This window comes from Taeniopygia guttata, chromosome 5, assembly GCF_048771995.1.
Source record: "Taeniopygia guttata chromosome 5, bTaeGut7.mat, whole genome shotgun sequence".
Taxonomy (NCBI): Eukaryota; Metazoa; Chordata; class Aves; order Passeriformes; family Estrildidae; genus Taeniopygia; species Taeniopygia guttata.
Genome location: NC_133030.1, coordinates 55,112,075 through 55,130,003, shown reverse-complemented (window position 1 = coordinate 55,130,003; position 17,929 = coordinate 55,112,075). Strand labels below are relative to the sequence as shown.

The window sequence follows — 17,929 nt, the reverse complement described above, 5'->3', positions numbered from 1 at the left end:
AATCAAAATATTAAATTGCTCACTTTTACGTCTCTCCACAAAAGATATTTTACTGCTTTTCCTTGTAAGGATGACTTGATACTAAGAAACCACATACAAAATATACCCATTTAAGCAGACAACAGAGGAAACATAAGATGGCATGATCCCATGTTTCCTCATTTTCAGCAAGAAACATGACAACAGTAATTATTTGACAAACTAAATTCATTTTAACTCTACATACATGCCAAAAGGCAAAATACAGCTTCCAGAGTAAAGATTGCTTCTTACTGCAGTTAAATAGCAGCATCCCTGAGAGATAAGCTGTATTCAAAGAAACAAACAGTGATTAAATGAACACACAGATACTATTACTTGCATCTGTTTTATTAGCTGACTGAATCTGAAGAAACTATAAACTATCAGAGATTGTCTTTATACATTTAAAGAAATCAGCATCTCTAATGTTAACTCTGCTTTAGTGTTCATCCTTGTTCACACTCCCAAATATATTAAGGGTACTAGAAGCATACATACAGCCTTCAGTCCTTGTGCTTGCCCTTTCAGTATGGCCTCTTATTATTAACTATGTTAATTGTCTAGCACAAAAAAGCCCCATGTATAGTGTCATCTCATGCCTGATGACTACAAAACACCTCATACAGAACCCTCTGGAAGTAATTCCTGTATCACTGAAAGCATCTGCAATTCTGGCTCTAATCCTCATAATGAAGTGCCCAGTTTAAATCCCGGAAGATGACGACAACAAATATCTCAGCAAATCCAAGTCAGAAAAAGGGCACCTTTCTCTAGTCAGGCATTTATTTAGTAGCTTTTCAAAGGAACCACACTTTCTTCTACATCCTACTTTCAGAAAGGAAAATGTTTCACTAAATAAAACACTGTGAAGACTTCATTACCTCAAAAACACCTGAAGCTGACTCTGACTCAGGATAACTAGTACAATCAGTTCTATTTTGAAGTCAAACAGGATTCTATTTAGAGTGAACAAGGTGTCCCTGGCTGGTACTTGGGTACAATAAATACATCTTAGACATTATGTTTGTCATGCTTTTGCTTGAAGGAAAGTCAGAGTTAACACTGAAAAGAAATGTTTTCCTAAACTTTGGTCAGGGTAAAACAATTAGAAATACTTTGGAAATATGAAATATTATGAAGGCTGAATTAAGAGAAAGCCTGTGGCTACCCACTTTATTGAGATGATGATGGAATTGGTCCATTTTTACAACAGTTGTGTCATACTGAACAACACCCTGGAGGCACACTGACTACAAAGAATGTTAATTTAACTAGACCAAGCATGCTTGTCCCCATCACTGTCTGTGACACTGCACTTCAACAGTGAATACAAAAGTACACTTTGCTTATTTATGAATTTACCAAAATATCTGTATTTTTTACTCCTCTTATAGAAACTTTATTTTACAAGTATTTGTACATGGAATTGAGTTTTAAAATAATCATGAGCTGTACAGCTGGAGAGATGTTGTTAATCCCAGAGTAAATTCAATTGCACGTCTGCCAGAGAAGTCAAACAGAAGAAGAGATGAAAGAGTAACTGCACGAGCCCACATTTCAAGAGAAACAGAAGCTACATTAAATGGACTCAGAACTGAATATAAGGCTACAGTATTTCCCCAAACTCCCAATTAAATAGGAGACATATGTAGGTATGTATACATACACAAAAAGATACAGAGAGAGAGATAAGTGTACTGTATGAGCAGCACATGAGTGAGAGGTCTCTGACATTAGCATGGCAAGTTCTCCATAAACACAGGAAGCAGCAATTGTCCTTATATGCCTTAAACATCTGTACAGTGAATTTTGTTCTATGTCAAAAACATTCAGATTGTGTTTGGGACTCCTGCACATTTAATTACAAATTATGTATGTGAGTCCTCTGTTGTATATTAGAGATCTTTTAAAATAATCCATTTCCATTAATAAGGCATTATTAACCATATCATAGGAATTTGACAAACCATGATGCTACTTCACAGGGCCTTTGGGGGGTAACTTTATTCTCTGCTTTAGTTATATATGGTAGCAAGTAAAGGGAATCTGTGCTCTAACTGCTGTTAGAATTTCTGATTACTGGAATTCTTCAGCTCCATAATCTTCCTTCAGAAACATAAAGGCTGCCAAACTTGAACTGCAACATGATACAGAAGTGATACTGCATTGATGAGCCAGTTTCAGGAGCAGACAATTTAAATTCCCTGCACTTACCTACATGCTTCTCCATTATGTGAAATGTCTACCTAAATGGAGCTGCCAGAATTCTCCATAGCTGTTCTAATTTCATGGAAAAGGTCCTCCTAAACCATGTGGTCACAAAAATAATTGCACAAGTGACTTACAAGGTCTTCTGCTCAGCCTCACCAGATGGATCAGCTTTCTCTCTGCTGCCAGTAAATGCTGAATGTGTAACTTCCAATTGTATCTGTAATCCTAGGGGTATAACATCCTCTATCATGTTTTGCTGAAGCTTTGGAATTCATACTCAATTAAAATAAAGCTATCTTCCAAAAGAGTTTTAAACCAACTGTGCACTCGAAAAGATGCTGCTTTCAGTTTTGTAGGGCTTTTTTTTTTAATCAAAATGCGAAGCTGTCTAAAATCTCAACAGCTCCTCTTTATCTTCCAATGGACACACTTTGTACATAAGTTTCCTATTTAAGTGATGAGCAAATGCAAAAGTGGAAGTGAAAGAGACAATTACTTTGCAGAGCAATTTTTGTTAAACCTTTTGTCAAGCACAACACAGCTATAACTGAATTTTAACTGGTTTAGTTTCTTCTATTATGTCTACACATGAAAGCATTTATATGAATGACACTGGTTCACAATTTTGCTGTTCAAAGCAAACTATAAAAACAGACTTTTGCTTTTTCCTAGTCAGTTTTGTTTTCTGAGTCTGTATTCTGGCTTCATGACCAATATCTTGAGTACTGATACTACTTTTACATCATATCCATTAATGGAAATTACTTAATACAAAAAAAAAATTATTAAGAGCTCCATCAATGATTAGCCACCTTCAAAAGCCACCAAGAGTATTACACTAGGTGATGCCACATTGGTCATTAAAATATGCTTCAATATGCCTAGAACACAGAATTCAATAAGTGTTAAGAAGTTTCCTTATTCTGATTACATACAACTGCTATGCAGATCTACAAATCTGGCATCATGTTACTTAGAAATATGAGAAAGAGAAAAGCAAAACGAGTAAGGTTTTAAAGTGTCTTTCTAATCAATCTCTGCTCTAAAGATACAGTTAGCTATCAATTAAATAAATTCTATATTTTTGCTAGATTAACGTGTTTCTAACCAATGCTTGCCTTATTTTGGGGGTGCAGAAATCCAAGCAAGACCTAAGTCTATATGAATCGCCTCCGACTACAGCAAGGCAGGTGACCTACAATGCATAAATCCGGTCACTATGTACAAAGCCCAAAGAAGACCTGTCCTCGCCTCGCCTTGCAGCAGTTCCGACCTGGCAGCGGCACAGCCCGGAGCCGGGGGAGCGCAGACAAAGCGCCGCACGCCCGGGGCCGCAGGCCGAAGCCTCCCCAGCCCTCTGCCCGCTCCCTCCCAGGGCGGCGCCCGCCGCAGCACCGAGGGGAGCCGGGAGAGGAAACGGGGACAAAGCCGAGCCGATCCCCATCCCCAGGCACGTACCCCTGCCCGCAGCCGAGCGCAACTGACAAAACGCCCCAAAAACAGCCTCCCCAAAAAGCCACCCCGCCCTGGGCGCGGAAGGACGGGGCCGGCTGTCAGCGGCGGCGCCGCGGGGGGACCGGGCGGCCCGCGCAGCCTTTTGTTATTTGCGCAGCGGCGGATGAAAAGGGAGGGGAACTGAACGCCCCAGACACCCGCACCCAAACACACCCGCACACACACACCCAAACACACCCGCACACACACCCGCACACACACAAACCCCGCGTCCCGGCCCGGCGGCTCCCCCCGCTCACCGCTCGGTGCTGCAGCTCGGGCGATGTGCGCAGCGCTCGCTGGGGCGGCGGGGGCCGCGCAGCCCGGGGCGGGGAGGCGGCCGGAGGAGGATGTCAGCGATGGGCGGGCGAAAGGGAGGAAGGAAAAGGGTTTTTTGGGGGGAGAGAGGAGCGGAGAGAGAGAGGGAAGGCGAGAAAGAAGCGAGTCAGCACCACGGCGCACTCAGTGCTCCCCGCAAGGCGCTGCAGGGCCGCGGGGGTCGGCGCCGGCGGAGCGGGCGCTGACAGCTGCCGGCAGCCGCCACCACCGCCCCGGCCGCTGCTGCTGCGGCTGCGGCCACCGCCCCGGTCCCGCCCCGCGCTCCCCTCCCTCCTTCCCTCCCGCCCCGCCTGACATGGCGGCGCCCCCCTTCTCCCACAAGCGCCCGCGCGCCCTTCTCTCCCAGCGCCCCCCTCACGGCGCCATCCCTGCCCGGGAGCGCGGCAGCGCCGGGCTGGATGCTCTGGGCAGCTCCGGGCTTCAGGTGCATCCCCGAGGCTGCCAGTGCAGCCACGCTAAACCTCGCTAAGATTTGCCTCAAGTGGATGTCAGTGCAGAGCAGATCCCGGCGTTTCCTCGGGGCGCCCTCGGTGACACTGGGGCGTTCTCGCTCCACTGCTGATGCTCTTGGCGCTGGTTTGACCTACTCCCGTGGAAAGGTGTTCAGGGTTATGGTGAATGCAGGACTCGTGAAACTGATGCCCCCATCTCAGTTGGATGTCTCTGGGAAAATCTTCCGCTCCCTTTAAAAAGGACGTTGAGGTGCTGGAGTGTGTCCAGCAAAGGGCAGCAAGGCTCATGAAATGTCTAGAAAACGTGTCTTATGAGGAATGGCTGAGGGGCCCGAGTTGGTTTGGTTTCAAGAACAGGAGGCTCAGGAGGAACCTCATCATTCTCTGGAATAGGTTGCCCGGGGAGCTGGTGGAGCCACCACCCCAGAGGTGATAAGAGGCACCTGGATGTGGCACTGGGCAATGTGGTTTAGTGGTCATGGGGTTACAGGGGCAATGCTGGGTGGATGGTTGAACTGGAAAATCATGAGGGTCTCTTCCAACCATGACTTCATGAAATATGCTTGAAAATCCCTGCAGTTTGCAGTGGCTCATGGAGTAAGTCACAGAGAAATAAGCTGAAGGACAAGTACTGTGTTGGAGGTTGCCCACCACATAGAGCTCAGTGAATGTTGCCAATATATTTCAATGCCCTCATCTTTGTTCTGCGTGGAGGTAAGTGAAAGATCCCTGCTCTTACACAGGTTTATACATGAAAAGTAAGAGTTCCATGAGAACTCAGTGACACTTGTCAAAGAATGTGCAAAGAACTATTTCTTTGCAGCTTCCAATTTCATTCCCACTCTTGCTAGAGAGGAAGGAACAGCCACAGTATTTTCATGTTATGTTCCACTAGGTAGACGTTAAGCCCAGAAAGAAATGATGGAGGGAACTGAGGTATAAGATAGAAAAAAAAAAATGAAAATAACCATTTAAAAACCCAAACAAACAAACAATACAACAAAAACAAATACCCCAAAAAAACAAGCACTCAAAACATTAATTATAGCAAAGCTGTAAAATGTACACTGTAAATCATCAGGGATTAGTGACAGCCTAACTTTATGAAAGAGCTGTATTGTGATGCATTATCACCTGAGCTCCACATAGAATAGAATAGCATTTTTCAGTGGGAGGGGACCTGCAATATGTACAGGGTATGAATCATAACCTAATAGAAGAACATAGAGGTATAGTGGTAAATGAAAATATGCAGCCTCACCTAAGTGGTAATATTTAAAGTATTCAAGGAAAGCAGATCTTACATATGTTTGCCCTCATGTACAATGCTGAGCAAGTCTACAGAATAGATGTGAGAACAAGAGTCGGGTGAGAAAGCAAGGCTCCTAAGAATAAGCAGGAAGTCAGAAGAGGAATCAAAGCTAATGTTGTTGTCAAACAGGCAGAAGAACAGGAAGAGTCACAGAAGCCCACAAGAAACAAAGCAAAGTTAGGGGAACATAGATAGTCTTCAGACTGTAAATACAGAGAATCATTGCTGGATTTGAAAAGCTGAGGGAAATTAAGTATACTTACTGAATTCCACTCTCTGATTGATATTTTACACAGATCCAGCTGTCCAGCAAACCCCAGTTTTGATACAAGTATTTCCAAGCAGCACGTTCTTGCATTCTTCATCTCCATTTAAAACTTTTCTCTGGCAATTTTATATTAATGGTTTAATTAACCACATTCTAGTTTTAACAGGCAATACAACCTAATTATAACAGTGTGAAATATCTCTTTGCACAGTAATACGAAAGGGGAAAAAAGATTGAAGGGCATTCCCTTACAGAAACTACATTTTAAAGAGTTATACCAATTGGTTCACAGGTTCAGAGTATTCTCATTAATATGCAAGAGCTTTAATTAAAAATAGAACATGCCCTAATTACATAATTATGCAAGAGAACTGATTCAAAGGAACCACTCCTGCCTTTTGAATAAACAATATTCATTGCTTTCTTCCTATCACACATTTGCTTTAAAAGATTTCCTGCAATTAGCTGCTTACCCCAGGGATATGAGCATCTCTGAACAAAGCAACTACTCCAGCTATGACCCTGATTCATAATATGCTGGCTAATCAAGTATATGCATCCTGGCAATTTCCCACATAAACAGCACACACTATAAGCTCCCTCCTGCAGGAAGGTTGATTAGCTCAATGGAACTATAGTGCAGTCTTACTCCTCTCTGTTTATGGCACACAGCAGAAGCTAGACACAGGAAAGACTTGGTGAAGATGATTTTTCCTCAAGCTACTTCCTGACCTGAAATATCCAAGGAGTTCCTCTTCATTTGGATCTTGTTTTTCCTGTCTCATCTACATGAGAATTATCCAGGTTCATCTAGCAGTAAAAACTATTCAGTGCCCACATTTCCATTTTCTCTTAAGGAACTAGTTATGCTGCAAGCCCTGATTTTTTGATTAAATTATTGAGACATGTTGTCTCTACTATATTACAAAATCACAGAGTCAATTCGGTTGGAAAAGACCGCTGAGATTATCAAGTCCAACCTACAACCAATCACTGCCATGTCAACTAGACCATGGCACTAAGTGCCATGTCCAGTCTTTGCTTAAACACCTCCAAGGATGGTGACTTTTATGCTCCTTTGCCTATCACCAGCAAAGTCGCCATTGTTTTCTGCAGACTCCTGAGTGCATACCAAAACAAAACCCCAAAACAAATTATTTACAATGCTGGATTCTTTAGTCTCAATATACCAATTTCCATCTACTCCCAGAAGAGGGAGGGAGGTTTGTAATTCACAGCGGGAGAGCAAAGAGCAAACAGTTCAACTAATGCAGCATAAAGCTCTGTGGTTTTTGATGTGCAACAGTGTGAGAAATACACACAGCAAACTGAGGTCAGCTTAACTGACATCCAGAAATGGGGCAAGCCTCTAAAGAAATTCAGGTTCACTTCCTTTAAGAAGTGTGGGTCATTTTATTTTACAGTTTGTGATGGGTTGACGGTGGCCAAATGCCACCAGCACACCACTGTACTAAAAAAACACATCCTTCTGTCTTAGAGGATCTTCCCACCAAAAGAGAATTTTTTTTTTCAATCTAATCTTATAGTCTATAAAGTCTATGACATCATTTTAGAAATATGGCCACAATAAAGTACTATATTGGAGTAATTTCAACTGCTGCTAAAGTGCTATTTAAAAGCATCCTGGCAATAATAAATATTGAAAGGCCAGATTCAGCAATCTGTCTGGTTTTTCATCACAACCACTTGACAGTTGCATATGTTTTAGTTTGTATTTCCTACCAGAACATCCTTTAAGGAAAAGAGGAGACATAAAAACCAGTGCTCAAGACTCAGAAATGTCAAGTACCCAGTCCTAGGCACAATTTTAGCCCAACTCTTTTGTTCATGTGTACAATTACTGCATGCAGAGCTACCTTTTTGCCAGAGAATTCAGGCACTTTGGGGTAAAAGGAGTGTGTTTTGCTTTGCTTGACTCATTGTCAAATGCCTGAACTTACCATTGGGAACCCACTGTCAGGCAAGGCATTAATTCTAAGTAAAATAAACACTGATCATGATCCTGCTTCCCAAGTCAATAAGCTTTATTTACATGCAAGTGAATTCTCCTTTTTCGGATTTCTAGGAAGTTGCAACAAATGGAAGCCAGTTTGCTTTTCCCTGCTGTTTTCTCTCCATAGAGAAATAACAAGGAAGTAAAGCGTGCAGTGTTAATTCAAGTCTTAACAGTTAATTTCTGTTGTATTTTTTAAAACAGAGCAAGATACTTGCACTGGATATTTTGTTAACAAGATATTTTTTTAACTCTTAGTTATTACAGAGCTCTGCTGCTACTAAAGAACATAATATAGTGAATGAAAGGTTTAAGCAGCACATTCAATTAGCTTTAAAACAGTTTTGTTATGAAAACCTCAGGTAATACAGTTAAAATAACCACTGGAAAGCTAGAGAATTTGCATGTCAATATTACTGTGAACATAGAGGAAAATACTAGAAAGTTTCAGCAACACAGCTATATTTATATATCCTGACTTCCATTGTTATCTTCAAAGTAGTAAGTGATCAAGGAGCTAAGGATTCCACCCTTTGACAAGTTCTAATACTCTGTGCTATGAGTTTACAGACACTGTCAGTATTCTCCAAGATCCTACTTTAAACATCAAAATTCTGGACAGGTTGAGGATTCACAGAGGAGAGCTTGTGGTAATAATTAGACTTGTATTTTTACTCCTTGCATTCAAGGAATAAGTTGCCACCTCTATGAGGAAATGTTTACACCACTATGCTCACTATGCTCTACCAGCAATTTATGTTCTGCCTTCTGTCATACCTCTCATTTCATTGAAAGATGAAGCAAATTTCTTCCTCACTTGTTTCCATGCTCCATAGTCAGCTGATGGTTGACTACCAGCACCTTTCTGGCTTGTAAATATTCTCTTCTCCATATTCACTCTGCATGACTTTTAGCGCTTATGCGTGAAGAAAGATAACATTCCATTTAGGTTCCTCCTTTCCTTCCTCCATACTTTCACTTCTCAGTGAGTTTATTCACCCCTGGGGTTTCAGTTGCTCATTCAAGGTTATGAGGATTATTAATCTCTGCATATGAGTCACAGGAAGTTGCATTTATTTCTGTATTCACCTACCTCAGCCACTGAACCATTGCAGAAGTATATTAGATCCTCCAGAGGAAATAAAAAACAGGCAGTTGAGGGAATATCACACTTGGCCACTACTGGAATAATAACATTGTCTGTGGTACAGTGCTTCCTGTTCACCCTACTATATCCTTACTTCCCAACTATGAATCAGCTCCCTTTTTTACCTTTATGTTGGGATAAGGCCTAGTATTGATGGGGAAAAAACTTTATTCTACAAACACAACAAACAGACTCTTCCAAACACAAAATCATGTGTCTTTGTTCAAACCCAGGAACATGTAGGTAAAAGCAGGGGAAAAAAGGACCACCTTTACTGATTTCTAAGAGTCTGCTTTCTTACTGCTTCCATTATCCTCTTCCCTTTTTTAGAACACTAGCTCTTAATTACCTGTATGGTTTGTCAGCATTCCTTTAGAGCTCTGCTAATTCATACAGTTTGCCTGCCAGATTATTTGCAATTAGATTAGGTGAGACTCTTTCCTTGGTAATTTCAGTAGTCATTGTAGGATCCTTAGCAGAGGAGACTTATTTATAACCTTTTTTCATTAAATCCTCCATAGTTTCATTATGAAAAATGCTTTTTCTTAAAAAAAAAATCCAAAACAAAATTACCACCCTGTGAGGGCTGTGAGGACTGTAATTTCAGTGACACAGTAGTGTAAATCTGGGATAATTTCATTAAATAGTATGAGATTTTTCTTATTTTGAGAAGTGAATCTCTGAAAATGTAGGAAAAGCACTATTTTTTTTTTCCAATCAATATCAGGCAGAGGCACAGACTAGAATATAAATTTGCCTCAGCACCAGGAAAACAGGTGCTTTCTCACACTGATATAGGAGATCTATACCCTTTATTCTCACTGAGGTTCCTACATACATTTAGAGAAGAAGGAAGCTGTGATTTTTCGGATATGCCTTTTATTAAAGCTTATGCATAAGCTAATCACAAGAAATGCTAATGCCAATGTATTGCTGTATGTGACCTTTTCCAAGAAGAAATTTGCACCTACTGATGAAAGAAAGACAACAAAATCTCTGAAGTCTAAAAGCCATTTCAGGCAACCACCTAATCAGGTCTCTTTCTAAATGTAATTATCAAAGTCCACTGAAAACCAAGCAGGCATCTTGCCCTTCCTGCCCAAGAACATCACTCCTTCACTGAGCATTCTCAAGGGTAATATATACATACAGATATTGTGCCAAATTGTGATATTTTTTTTCTGGCTCTTTTCCCTGGCTAGTGATTAGCTCCATTTCTCTATGTGTTTGCATTTTTAAGGAAGTCCTCACAAGTAACACTTCTTTTTTATATGTTTAATTAAATTATTGTAGAAAAAGAAGGTTCTTTCTTGCTTAACTCTTAGCTGGTTCTTCCTCCACTCACCTGTGTTGCAGATTCTGCACACCTTTCTCCCCTCATGACCATCAATTTGCTTGGCTAAACAAACTGAACTCTTAATCTCTTTAAAAGAGATTCTACATCTCCCTGATTATTCAATTTGCCCTTCTCTGCTCCTATTTGCTTCATCTTTCTTGAGCCTAAAGAGCTGCAAATGTTTGTGCCATGGTCACTATCTAAAACATTTGCTCTCAAGTCAGATTTACCAGTAAACCTCCCTTACATTTAATGCATTCCTTTTCTGCACATGGCACAGTAATTGCCAAAATTTTATACCCCTTTCTTCCATTAAATGTTTTTCTCTCTTCCTTAGCTAATGCTCTATATGGAATTATACCAAAATCACTTGGCATTCAAGCTTGATTGGAAATTCTCATTTTTTATGGGAGGCTGTTGTACATCCACTTTTCATTGTTGGAGTTTGCCTTGTTTGTGTTAAGAGGGTATTTCAGGGGCAGTACCCAGCTGCACTGGACTGGGGACTTCATGGTAATACAGTCTGCCCCAAGGGAAATGGAAATGCTTCTGCTGTGTGACAATAGTTTCTGTCGTTTCTGTGCCAATGACCAATTATGTCTGTACAGAAAATGGCTTCTCTGAATGTGCCTGTGGCAAGATGGATGGTAGACACGACATAGGGCTGAGAAGGGCAGAGTCACTCTAAAAATCAATAGCAAACAGAACTGTCTGTGCTAGATATTTTGTTCCTCATCCTGTCTCCTGGGAAACAGAGCAGATGCAGGATAAGGACAGATGATCTCCCTCCCTGGGGCCCATCTCTAACCTAGCCTACCCACACTCAGTATATCCCCTGTATTTAGGGGATGTGAAAGGAGGCCCTAGAAAGTAGCCTTATAGGTGTCAATTTCTGAAGCAATTCCTCCTACATCTGTGTAGAGGTTTTTTATTGACCAGCATAGGTATAAAAAAAAAAAAAACAGTGAGAGGATGAACTAAGTATGACAAGTTTGGCAGACATTGCTGCATCACATCATATTCTGAAGGTTCTCCTTATGCCAAAGACTAGATTCAATGTGGGTAATTTAAGCAGCAACTGGCTAAGAAGGCTACTAACCTCAGTGGTTTGTAGGTCATTACAGATATTCTGAGGCTTCAATTTTACTTTAGAGGACAAATATAAATAAGAAATTAAAGCAGGACTCCTTGGCCTTTGACTTTGGTGGCCAGCTGGGCATAAGAAAATTCACAGAGTACACCTTATAGTAATTTCCTTGAAGGAAAAAATCTATGCTGCCATGGTTATCTATGACAGCATTGTCACCTAAAACACCTGGACTGTTGGAGGTGTTTTGATTACAGAGAGCAGCTCACTCTGCCACACCAATTAGCTACAGCCTCCTGGGAAAGTTCTCTGGAGTTGTTGAAACATGCCATATGCAGAACTTTAGATTTTGAATCCATGTATTTTAACACAAGATTAATCCTTAATATCTAAAATAATTATTTTAATGAAAACTCAAATGGAAATATATTGAAATTGTTCCAAGACATATATAGAGCAGTTTTTTATCAAAGTCTACCTATTGAAGATAATGTAGCTGCAAAGAGGAACTGACACATGCCTCAGTTAAAACTAAGACAAAGCTGGGAACAACTGATAAATATAAATTAGCCATGAAAGTGAAATGTACTGCCTACACAGTGTTGCACTTCACATTACATGCTGAAGGGCTACAAAGTACACCATCACCATATGTTTGAAAGCTGCCATGACTCACACAGAAAAGGCTGATGAATAACACTATCTTCCTTCCCCAGTGTATAACACTGACCAGAAATCTACCCTGTAAAGGGTTCCATTGTGGGCAGCAGTTTAACGTGCTCCACATCCTTGTAATTAACTACATAACTGTAAAATGGTGCTGCCAGGTTTATTGTACACCAATGCAGAAAGCACTCTAAATTCCTTTAAAGGATGGTTCACACATTTGTCACTTCCCATCCCACTCATTTTGCAGCCAAAAGAGGCTGGAATGCTGTGTTAACCGTCTTTTTCATTAATTTCACTTCTTTTCTATCTCTTTTTAGTTATGAATTCTGAATGAATATTCATATGAACACTCATATGAATTTGGTTATGAATTTTTGGTTATGAATTCTGTTGGGTAGTGCCTAAAACCAAAGTCCATATTGTAAACAAGTGAGATTGCTTTTCTAATTTACATGTAAACATATAGTAGCTAAGAATACTGAAATGACATTGTTAATTACATACAAAATTGAACATTGAGTGCTAGGTGGCTATTTGATAATACCTATAAATTATAGACTGAAGTCAGTAAGTAATAAGCAGCTTTGTTCCTTTTAGAAAAACTGTAAACCTCATGATTTAAAAGCCTGAGAAAAACCTTCCTGAGATGGAAAAGTGCTCTGCACAGTGGCAGCTCTTCGGCCACATTGTCCCAGCACCAGCCTGTTTTACTCAGTCCTCTGGTACTCAGATTTAGGGCTGAGATACCATGGTACCTTAGACATGCCCAGCAAGCCCTCAGGTGTCCCAATGAATAGACCCCTTTCTGCCCTTTTGCAGAAGCAGCACCAGGGGAGAGGCAGCAAACAAAATTAATTTTGAGCATCTCTTGTCAATTCAAATTGCTCTGCAATATCCTATGGCAGAACTGATTTTTTTTTCTTTGAAGTGAGCTGGATTACTTCTTTGGCACAAATTGATACCTGTGGCTATTTACTCATATGTCAGCTTAGTATTTTGTTCTGTTTTCCATGGTGGAATTTTTCACGAGGCCTGAAGAAACTGGAGTTTTTCCAGACATGACAGTAAAAGTGAAATGCTATTTTGGTAAATGTGAAAAGAAGATTGATAAATTCAGAAGACATTTTCTTACATATTCATTGGAACTTAGTTTGCATTTTGTCTTCCATTCTTATAAAATTTTGAACAAATAAGTGTTTTCTCCTAAGTATTCATTGTGGAGCTACTAGGGTCAGAAATTACTTGACTTGGTTTGTTGCAGAATATTTATGCTGTATCATACCAGCTATTTTCTATATGACACTCCAGGATAATACAATCACTTGGAAAGCAATCAAGGCAGTCAGACTCTTTTGAAATTTGAAATTCATTGATTTTGTCTTCTTAAATAGCCTTAACTACAAAGTCTGTTTTGCAAAACAACACATAGCCCCTCTGCTCTCTCCCAGGAATTTAGACTTTAAATTATTTGAGTCATTCCAGGAATTGAAGTCTGTAGCTTTTCTGGAACCCTTTAAAAACAGCCAATGTATGCTACATCTCAATCATCATATGAGAATTTTTCCATGGCAAGGATTTCTTACAATTTGTCAACAGGAAGTTCTTTTACAATGAGATATGAATAGTGACCTGAAGTTCTTATGATTCTGAAACTTGTGTTTCGCCTGTTAATGTGTTTTGGCTCAGCTGATGGAAGTATCACAGCCAAGTCTGCAGCTGAATCATATCAGTGGGCTCTTTGGAGGCAGCGGTGTGAACAGAGCACTGCTGAGTGCCTTGACTGGCAGGGGGGCTGCTGGAAACTCATGCCACACATGGTCCATCAGAGTAGCTTCAGGGCTGCTCTGGCTTAGGCTGGTGCTAATTGCCTCCTGGCAGCCTCAGGAGATGCATAGAGACATTTTTGCTGCCTCCTGCTGTCTCAAGCAGTCACAGCACACCTGGGATCACCCTAAGGATGAGAACCTGCATACACCAGAAAGCAAAATCACTGTGCCTTTCCCTGCAAAGTATAAGAAACTCAATTAAATGGGTAGTTGAACCACAAGCCAATGTATGAAATGGACCGTGCCTTCAGAGCATTTACATGGCTTCTAGAACTGATCTGGACTGTAAATAAGTCACTACATAGTAATACTTCTGAGTAAGATCAGACTTGAAAAGGGATCATGTATTCTTCTGCCTTTATTATTTCTAGCCCAATGTACTACTCTTGCACTTCCACAGCATCTGCTGTTTGAATGTATCTGTCAAGTAAATCTCACAATACTTGGGTAAATCTTAATCCATTAATGAATGCAAAGCCAAGGCACAAAGAATTGATTTATACAATTGTGACTACTAATGAGTATGTACTTCAAGATTATTACATTCCATGCACTTATGAAGACATAAACTGCTAAGAAATAAAATGAGCTGTGTTTCCCAATTTTTTTTGATAAATAAATTTGAATATTCAATTATGGGTTTATTACTCTGTGAGTCAGTTTACAGTGATCAGTGGATATAATTTTTAGTATGAAAATGTTATTCGTGCATATTACAGTTCCAGGCATATATTATCCTTTCATGAAAACACTTCAATTTTCAAGTCTTTATGCAAAAGATTGGCCTGTGGGCTCTGCACAGGATGTAAATTAAGTTCTTGTTTGGCTAAATCTGATTACCCTGTAGGGTACCAATCTTGCTTAGTGACAGTGGAAGCTAAAAATTGCAAGCAGGACAGTCCACTTGAAATGGGGCCAGGAAGGGTCAGTTTCCAAACAGCAAATCTGACGTTTGAACTAGATTTTAATATTATCCCTAAGAATGTTCCGTTAAACATAGAAGCTGTCTCCTCCATAGCTGCTATAATTGCTTTTAAATATCATCATGAAATTGAGAAAAGCTCTTCTTTTTTAAGTACAAGTATTTATTAATCATATGTAAAGATGCTGCAATCACTTTAACCCAGTCTTTAGTCAGTCTGCAGTTTAATTCCCATTTAATACTTCCTCTTTCTCCTCTCATATTCTATCAAAATGAATGTTCCAATAGAGAAATTCAGTGAATAGCAAAATGCCACACAGGCTATCTAAACAAATCCATCTAAAGTCAATACAAACTAAAACTATTTGAATATTACCAAAATACTGTTGCTTTATTGTGGACTTACTGAGCACATGAGAGAGAATAAAAAGGCATATGCTGACAGTACTGAATATGAAAGACTGCTGTTCCTTCTGACAGGATTAGCTAAATACTTAAATGATAAGAACACTCCCCTGTATTTTTCCTATACTCAGAAAATGTGCACAGAAAAGTCACTCTTTGATCTATTTTACTAGCTTCAGTTACTGTAGCAGGCTTTTGTATACATATAAATTTTACTTTTAGTAGTCTTTGGCATCTCCTTGGCTTTCCTTTGATGCATAAAGGTTTTATGATATGTAAAAGCAGCTAGTGCTATTGCAATTGCTCTGAGTCAAGGCAAAAAACAAAAGTAATGCAACATTGTTGAAAATTATATGGCTTTTGGCTGTTCAAAAAATGTAATTATCTCAGTAAATGTATGTGGTTTTTAGTAATGAGATTCAAAATTTCAGACAGATTATTTTTAATAACATCTTTTCACAGTGGTTCTATTAGATACTTTAAATCTATTTAAATCAGATCTCAACACTTGCCTAATAAATATCTCACTCCCTCAATAGGTTTTAGATTAAGGGACTCAGCACTCCACACAGAATCCTAATGAATTTGAAGGGGGAAAAGGATAAAACCAGGCCTGGAGATAGCCTGGGGGCAACACAGCCGTGTCTGAAGGATGGTGTGCTGGGGAGGTCCTTTCATCTGTTGTTTCGTGGAGACTGGGGATGAAGATCCATGTGGCAGCAGTGACACAAAGGATATTGATGTGTTGGAAACCACAGAAGTGCCTGAGAATGATCACATGGAAGAATGAGCACTGCTATTGCTTGACTGACCCGATGTCCTCCTGTGACAAGGTGGTCTGCAGAGAGGATGAGGGGGAGGCTGTGGATGTACTTCAGTAAAGCTTTGACAGTGTTTTCCACAGTATTCTCCTGGAGAAACTAGCTGCCCATGGCTTGGATGGGTGCACTCTTCACTGTTAAAAACAGTCTGCATGGCTGAACCCAGAGTGCTGGTGGATGGTGCTGCATCCATTGAGCATCCAGTCACAAGCGGTGTTCCCTAGGGTGCAGTGTTGGGGCCAGTTCTGTTGAATGTCTTTATCAATGACCAGGATGAGGGCATCAAGGACACCCTGTCTGCAGAAGACACCAAGCTGGGCAGGATTGTGATCTGCTGGAGGGCAGGAGGGCTCTAAACAGGCTGGATTGATGGGCCAAAGCCGATTGTGTGAGGGTCGAGGACAAGCAGAGGTCCTGTCATGTAGTAGTGTCTGACCATGAGGCAAGAGTGTGCCCAGGTGGCCAAGGCCAGCAGCATCTGGGCCTGTGTCAGCAATAGTGTGGCCAGCAGGACCAGGGCAGTGACCATTCCCCTGTACTCAGCACTGGTGAGGCCACACCTCAGCTGTGTGCCCAGTTCTGGGCCCCTCAGTTCAGAAAGGACAGGGAGGTTACTGCTGGAGTGTTACTGCTCTCTACAACTACCCCAAAGAAGGTTGTGGAGAGGTGAGAGTTGTGCTCTTCTCCCAGGTCACAAGCAACACAAGAGGAAATGGCTCGAAGTTGCGCCAGGGGAAGTTGAGATGAGATATTAGGAAAAATTTCATCACCAGAAGGGTTGTCAGGCAGCTGAACAGGCTGCTCAGGGAGGTGGTTGAGTCACTGTCCCTGGAGGTATTTAAAACACAAAGCAGCTCACATGCTAGCATGGTCCAGTGTATGCTGATATTGTTTCTGGGTGATGAACACTAGAATTACAGTTTTAACTGTGAATTTACAGAAGAACAATCAAAAGCTTCCATTTGAATTCCCACAGCTCCCCCATGCCAAATAACACATATCTGCATGATGAGGCACATTAACTCATCTGATATCAAACAGTTTTTTCCTTGGATTAGTTTGAGTAGTGAATCAATTTCCTGATCTCGTTCAGCAGGCAGAGACAAAAATGTCTGTGTTAATGGAAGTGAGCAGCTCAGAAAATGAAAATGCTTTTGATTGACTTCTACCCATTTAAAGCATATGTGAAACTACCTTAGGGATGTTATACACAGACTGTCAGAACATATGGCCATTAACCACCAGTCCACTGGGGCTCTGGTCTCTCCCTTTCTGGGATATTTTCCTGTATTATCCAATTACTGTTTTTCATCAGAACTACCTATTAAAGTGTGCATTCACATTGTGGTCAAAGCTTACATACTGTAAGACATGATTTACCATCAAGCCCTGAAGAATTATATTACATACCCACAGCAGTCTATTTCAAAAATTTATTTTCCTAAACATGGCATTTCATAAATGTTTAATAAGTATATACTCTTTACAGTACTGCTGCAGTGTAATATCCACAAATATTTTGAAGTGTTGGTTATTATCTCAGCAAACACCATTAATGACTGTTTTCATTTACTAATAACACGTAAAATCACAATTCAGTGGCCA

At 40.6% G+C, this 17,929-nt stretch overlaps 1 protein-coding gene across 9 annotated transcripts in view; it reads right to left on the bottom strand.

Moving 5' to 3' along the window:
- Positions 1–4,122, bottom strand: part of KLC1 (kinesin light chain 1) — a 46,463-nt gene extending 42,341 nt beyond the window's left edge. For all 9 annotated transcript variants that reach the window (XM_072930464.1, XM_072930465.1, XM_002200581.7 and 6 more), the window contains exon 1: positions 3,987–4,122. The gene's annotated coding sequence lies outside the window, so the exon portion shown is untranslated. The remainder of the gene's footprint in view (positions 1–3,986) is intronic.
- Positions 4,123–17,929: the final 13,807 nt, after the last annotated feature.